General features: G+C 57.5%; 1 long non-coding RNA gene across 3 annotated transcripts; it reads left to right on the top strand.

Moving 5' to 3' along the window:
- Positions 1-1382: 1382 nt before the first annotated feature.
- LOC129405638 (uncharacterized) lies at positions 1383-6042 on the top strand. Of its 3 annotated transcripts, none has more exons than XR_008630713.1 (5): positions 1383-1707; positions 2403-2622; positions 3217-4114; positions 4982-5027; positions 5458-6042. It is a non-coding gene; the product is annotated as an uncharacterized LOC129405638 (long non-coding RNA). The 3 variants fall into 3 exon arrangements; XR_008630711.1 differs by having other exon boundaries at positions 1384-1707; positions 5512-6042; XR_008630712.1 differs by lacking the exon at positions 2403-2622 and having other exon boundaries at positions 5512-6042.
- The last annotated feature ends 338 nt before the right edge of the window (positions 6043-6380 follow it).

The raw sequence follows: 6380 nt of genomic DNA, 5'->3' as shown, positions 1-6380 counted from the left end.
AACTGCATGAAAGGGGGATCCCCAGAGAGGCTTTAGCCCTTTGAGAAGGAAGCAGAGATGAAGGCGACAGCCTGGGGGTGGATAGAACCATACTGGCCCGGTTGCATAATTCACTATTCCCACCACCCCCCCCCTCAACCAGTGACTGAAAACAGTGACCACTGTGCTCTCACCCTCCATCTTATGTCCCTCTGGGTGATTCCCATGTTCCCTGGGGCCAGGTGGAAGTTGGGCCAATAGACATGGTGATGATGACCATAGGCTGCTCTAAAACACCTTGTCGCTTCTCTGTGGGTCTCTCAGACCCTTCTGGGAAGCTAATCCGGAGACTTGTCTCATGAGGGGGCAGAGGGAAAGAGGGACCTGGAAATTCCCAGGTGTTCTTAAATCGTGGTGGCCTCAAGTTTTGCTGATGTTCAATTGGCCAAAGGCAGTGATGGAGCCAAACCAGGAGCCAGAGCTAGTGTGTGTGTGTGTGTGTGTGTGTGTGTGTGAGAGAGAGAGAGAGAGAGAGAGAGAGAGAGAGAGAGAGAGAGAGAGAGAGAGAGAAAGAGAGAGGGATTCAACTGGATATCCCTAAGGAGGAGGTCATGGAAAACTGGGCTAATCGCCAGGAGCACCCCCTAGCCCCATCTTCAGAGCAGCCCCTCACCCTCTCAGACTTCTCCTGAGAAGCAGGAGAAGCCATTCTGCATCCCAAAGTTCCAGTTGCCTTCGTTCTTCCTTAGACGCCCTGAGAGGTTGGGACTATCGGCCCCTGGTCACAGGAGGAGACGTGGACAGGAACAGACACGAACAACAGTCAGAAAAAACGACCAGCTCAGATGGCACCTTCATCCCCCAGGCAAGTCATCTGGGCTCCCGAAGTGCCAAGCACCGGGCTGAGGGCGGGGGCCCGGGCCCTGAAGCTGCCTGGCCTCCCCCTCCTCCTGGCAGCTGAAAAGCCCGCATCCCCGGCTGCTGGAAGCAGATTCTCTGTGCAGGAGACGCCCCCTGCAGGCCACGTGGCGCCTTGGCAAAGCCTCCCCGCATCTCTTCCCACGTCAGCTGAACAACTGCAGGAGGTGGGCAGAGCTGGGTCATTTCTTCCTATTTTACAAAGGACTCCCAGGCGGACAGAGGCCAGCCCAGCTCGCTTTCCTGGAGCCACCGTGCATGAACCCAGCGGCCACTGGGCCCTCCCCAGAACCCCCGCCTGGAGATTCTGTCTTGGCGTTTTCCATCTCTGGAGCTCTCTGAGCTGGTCCCTCCCCGCGCACCCCTCCCCCCTCCCCCAGGAGTCTGCCCTTTGCCCTTCAGTTGGCTCTCGCCATGGGCAGGAGCCCTGGCTGGGGAAGGGAGGCATTGCCCTGGAAGGGGTTAAATTTCCCAGAGCATCTTATCTTATAAATATTTCATGGAAAATATCTGCTGAGATAACTCCAGACTGTTGATGTCGAGATCACTGCACCTGCACATTTTAATTGGTCCGAGAGAGCCGGCCCATAATTGGAGCCTGGAACTCGGCACAAACCTGACTTGGTTGTCAAAGGGAACACTGAGAATTGAGCGCTTTAACTCCGCCATGGCCGGGGGATGGGAAAGGGTGGGGTGGGGGGAGAGGGAGCCGTGGGCAGGGGCCAAGCCCCTGGGCTAGATCAGGTTGATTTAGAAACTGGGCTCGTGGAAAGGAGGGAGGATCTCCTGGGCTGAGCACCTGGGATTCAGGTGAGTGTGTGATTGAGAGCAGATGTTTGTTTGGTTTTTTTTTGGGGGGAGGGGGCAGTGGTGCATCTTAACCTCTTCCATGCCGTGACCCCTGACACTGCTCAGTAAAGCCACCGACCCCTCTCCTGGGGCTTCTTAAGTATATAAAATATGCATGATTGCCAAACAGGGCGATTATATTTTTAAAAGTAGTTATCAAAACATTTTAAATTGGGAGAAGGCAATGTATGTGCTTCTTATTAATGCATTAAATTACCAGAGCTGATGTCAGGTCTAATAGCAGCTGTAATTTCAATGCAGTGATGAGCATAAATGATACTGCGGGATCCCTGCCCCAGACGAGACAGGACATGAAAAGAGCCGTGATTTTCTTTCTCTCTAGCTCAGAAAATCGTTTTTTCTTTTATACCCACCACTATGTCTTTGTCCCTACTCCCTTCCCCGCCTCTTCCCCCCCCCCTTACTTCTTTTGTCAATGTCTTTGTTTTGTCTGATCAATTTTATTCTCCTCGGGAGCACACGGTAGGTGAAATCACCTAAGACATGTCTTTTTCCTTGGGCTTATTCCACTCCTCGTAACTCCCTTCCGCACCCTTCTTTACCCCGCAAACGGCAAATGTTTTGTCCTTTTTTTGAGTCGGACGGTATTCCATTGCACACCTGTTCCACCTCTTTTTTTCTTCTCCCACCCACAGACCTGTGGTTGTTTCCATCATCCTGCTCGCATGGCCAGCGCTGCAGCCAGCGTTGGGGTGAAAATGACTCTGGTGGTGTGGTTTCTGCGATCCCCAGAAAATATCTGGGGGTCTCTGAGGCCGGCAAAGCCCCAGGTGCGGCTACAGTCGCCCTGGCATGTGACTGGCAGTGACTCTTGAGCAAGTGCCGAGTGTCGGGCGCTGCTCCTTCCAGTGTGAAGTGAGTGAGCTCTGCTGTCTGTCATTGTCGTTGGGTGTGTCCTGGGAGTGTGGCCTGACTCACAACAGGGCTCACAGCAGCTCCCGAGTGGCCCTTCCTGACGGGCTGCTCTGGGCTAAAGATGGGGCAGTTGCACAGGATTTGACGGATACGACCAGCCTAGCACTTAGGCACTGTCACCGGGGGCCCTGGGGCGGGAGGTGGGAAGCCTGAGTCACCCCTTCTGGGTCTTGCATGTGTAACTGACTCGCTCTGTCCCATCTATCCCGCCAGTGTCCCCCATCTGTCCCACACACATCCCCTGTCTGTGCCCTGCGCATCTCCCACCCTGGCTCACTCCCTGCACCCAGCCCAGCACTGCCTCCCTCCCGAGTGGACTGTTCCACAGCTCTGACCCCGTGCTGCCAGGCTGATGGGACGGGCCTGCCCGGCACGTGCCCACCAGACCCAGGTCCACCAGCCGTGGGCTCTAGACGTGGGCCCACCGGACACAGACACACCACACACAAACTCCACACATGGGCCCTGCACAGGCCTGCCCCAATGGTAGTTTCGGTCCTTGCGGGCTGATAAAAAGCTTCCTGCTCCCCACAGAGCCACTGCCAACCACTGTGTGTCTGCAGAGGGGCTCCCGGCCAGCGTTAGACTCTGTGCTTGTGCCACACAAGCCTTCCTCGGACCACACAGCCCTGCGGCCCCTCCGGCCCTCGCCCATGTCATCTGGAAGGTGCAACTGCAGGGATGGTCGCCAGGCTGACGGGCCCCCTGCTCTGCCCACCCCAGCCTCAGGCCTGATGAGCAGCTTCAGAGCCCACAGCGACACCCCCCCCCCACACACACACACCGCCGGCACAGACTCCCGCAACCCCTGGCAGGCTGCACCCCCACCCGACTCTGGGGCCCCTTTCCTTTCCCAGGAGACCCTCTTCCTCCCGTGTTGTGAGACCGGGAGGTTGCCATGCCCATTGGTGCCAAAGTGAGCTGAGAGGTGGTACCCGATGGGAGTTGGGGGTCTCGGAAAGGCTGACTTGGCGGGCAGGGGGCGGGGTGGGGCTTCCCTCCACTGGCTGGGTAATGGGAGGAGGGAACAAAGGGAGGCTGGTGGCTCTTATGCCTATTGGAAACCCTTCTTTGGGGGATCCCCATGGCCCTCTGGGAGGAGGAGAGAGGGAGCACGCCCGGGACCCTGAGACATCAGGCTCTGGACTTAGCTGTCAGGACACATCCGCACAGTGTCCCGCAGCCCCGTTTCACAAACTGGAATCTGAGGCTCAGAGTGGCCGCGTAAGGTCACAAGGCAGGACACAGTGGGCCCAGAGTTTAGACAGGTTTCCCCAAATGGTGGCCCCATGACCATCGTGGACATCCCGCTCCAGATGGGGCCCACAGCAAGAAGATGCATCTCGGCTCAGGGCCTCGTCCTGGCCTCCCTGGCGTCTTCCTCCCTCAGGCACCCCAAGACTGGACAGAGCATGCAGTGAGGCCCCGAAAGGTGAGCTCGCAGCGGGCACTTCACCTGGTTCCAGGCCTCCAACACCGGTGACCGCAGAGCTGCAGGATTCTTGCAGGACCCCAGTGCACCCTGAGGGGGTTAGTGCCACAAAGAGAGCCGCTGGGTGCCCCTCCTCCCCGAGCGACCCTCCCTGCCGGGGCAGCAGCCGACCCCCCTCTCGGACGCAAAGGCTGTGAGTCAAAGTGAGGAGGGTGGGTGAGCCAGGTGGGCAGAGCAAGCTCATCCAGGACCCCCGGGTAGGTGGTGACACACGCTGGCGGGAACCGTCTCCGGGTAGCTACGGTGCCCCACGCGGCAGGGGTGGAGTTTGCTGGGGTGGCCCCCTCCTCCGTGGCACTGATAGGCAATGAAACGGGAGTGGAGGGACCCTCTAGGGTCTGGGCTTCTCCCCTAAGACGGTTCCGCTCTGTTTCCTGGAGGGGGGATTTCTGAAGTTGCTCCCCAAGAGAGAACCCGGCTGTTCCCACAAGTGTTGGGCAAAGCTTTCTGGAGGGACTAGCTGGTGCGGGAAGGCAGGGGCTCGGGCTTTGTTTGGGGGAGGCCCTGAAGGTTCCTCTGCAGCCTCCCTGTTTGCTGAAGCCAGCAGACATACAGACAGACAGACAGACAGACGGTGTTTTTGAGGTTAATGCCCAGGATGACTTGGAGCCGGGTGGGGGTCGGGGATGGGTGGAAATATTATCTGTAGACGGGGCTTGCAGGGGAAATTCTGACCGTGCAGCTAAAGTAAACTTGGCTTTCCTATAATTAGATACATATTTATTTTAAAGGGTTATAATTTCCTACTGGTTTTCTGCTTGATAAATACAGCTTATTATTATTGTTTTTTTTTTCCCTCCACTGCAGTTCAAGAAAAACACATCCAGGTTTGGACATGAACACGGCTATCATGGTGAGCTCAGGCAGTTTTGTTCCAACCCCTCTAAGCCCGAGAGCAAACTGGGGGCAGCTATGGGTTGGGGGTGCGCACGATATCAGGGTCAGACTGGCAGAGGGCGAGGGTGAGGCTGGTTATAACTGGGAGCAACAACGGCTGCCTTGCAGTTCCTTCCTCCGTGCTTCTGCTCATACCCCACCCTCTCTCCGGGGTGCCTTTCCTTCTGTAGCACCACCTGTCTAAATTCTACCCTTCAGTGGATGGTGGAATGGCCACCTCCTCCAGGCAGCCCCCCATTCCCGGCTCCCCGACCTTGTCAGGAGCTCTTTTCAGTCTGCCTCCCACAGCCCTGGTGCAGTGCAGGTCGAATTATGGACCAAGGCTGAAGTCATCACCCCTGGGCCGTAGGACCCCGTGACCCTCACTGGGCACTGGGTCTTTGTAGGTGGGATCGGTTATGGGAGAGACCCTCACCCAGTGTGGCGGGTGTCCTTCTCAGAACAGAAGGGACGAAGAGACAGAGCCGTGGAAACCCAGAGGCCAGCGGAGAGAGGTGGATGGAACGGCCACAGCCCAGAAGGACCAGCCACGGTGCCTTCTCCCCTGGGTCTCCAGAATCACAACTCACTCCATAGTCAGGCCTCTGGCAGTGGGAGAAGCTGAACTCAGTGTTTAAACCTGCCCCCTCCACCCACCTGGAGGACATCCCCCCAGCACGGCATCTGGAAGGGTGGGGGTGGTCCCTGAACCCCAAGTCATAGGCAGTTGGGTGAACCACCCCAAGAGGGCCACACCCAGCAGGGCACTGTGTCCCCCAATTGCCCAGGATTCGTGCCCGTGATCTCTAGGCTGGACCACACCAGAGACTGGGGTTCCTGCCCCCCCCCCCCCGGCTTTCCTTCCTGCCTCGTCTGTGAGCTCCACCGAACGCTCCCAGCCTCTGTCCTGCGCTCTGGCGGGTGGCCGGTGGAGGGCCGGAATCTCAGCCTCCTCCCACATCAAAGAACAATAAACACTTTTGCTTTCTTGAGTGGGAAGCATCCTGTTGATTGTGCTTTCACCAGGGGGCCCCCCAAAGTCTTGAAAGGGGGCTTCCTTTCCCAGTAGCAAAGATACAAGGGAGAAGACCGGGAAGCAAACCAGGGTTTAAATTCCGAGGACTCCACGGAACAAAGGAGTGAACATGAGAGGCCAAAGGTCACATGGACAGAGTGTCCAGAGGGAGAGAAGTGATGACTCGGCTAGGTGGTCATCAGCCGGCACCGGAGCCCGACATTGGCGTGAGCAGGGTCCACTCCTGGCCTTCCCCGAAAGAGAGGGGGCTGGGGCGTTTCTGGCAGAGAAGACGCAGCAGGAAACAAGAGCTGT

The sequence above is a fragment of the Sorex araneus genome, chromosome 6 (assembly GCF_027595985.1).
Source record: "Sorex araneus isolate mSorAra2 chromosome 6, mSorAra2.pri, whole genome shotgun sequence".
NCBI lineage: Eukaryota > Metazoa > Chordata > Mammalia > Eulipotyphla > Soricidae > Sorex > Sorex araneus.
The sequence above is the reverse complement of the archived record's forward strand: the minus strand, read 5'-3'. Positions and strand labels throughout refer to the sequence as shown.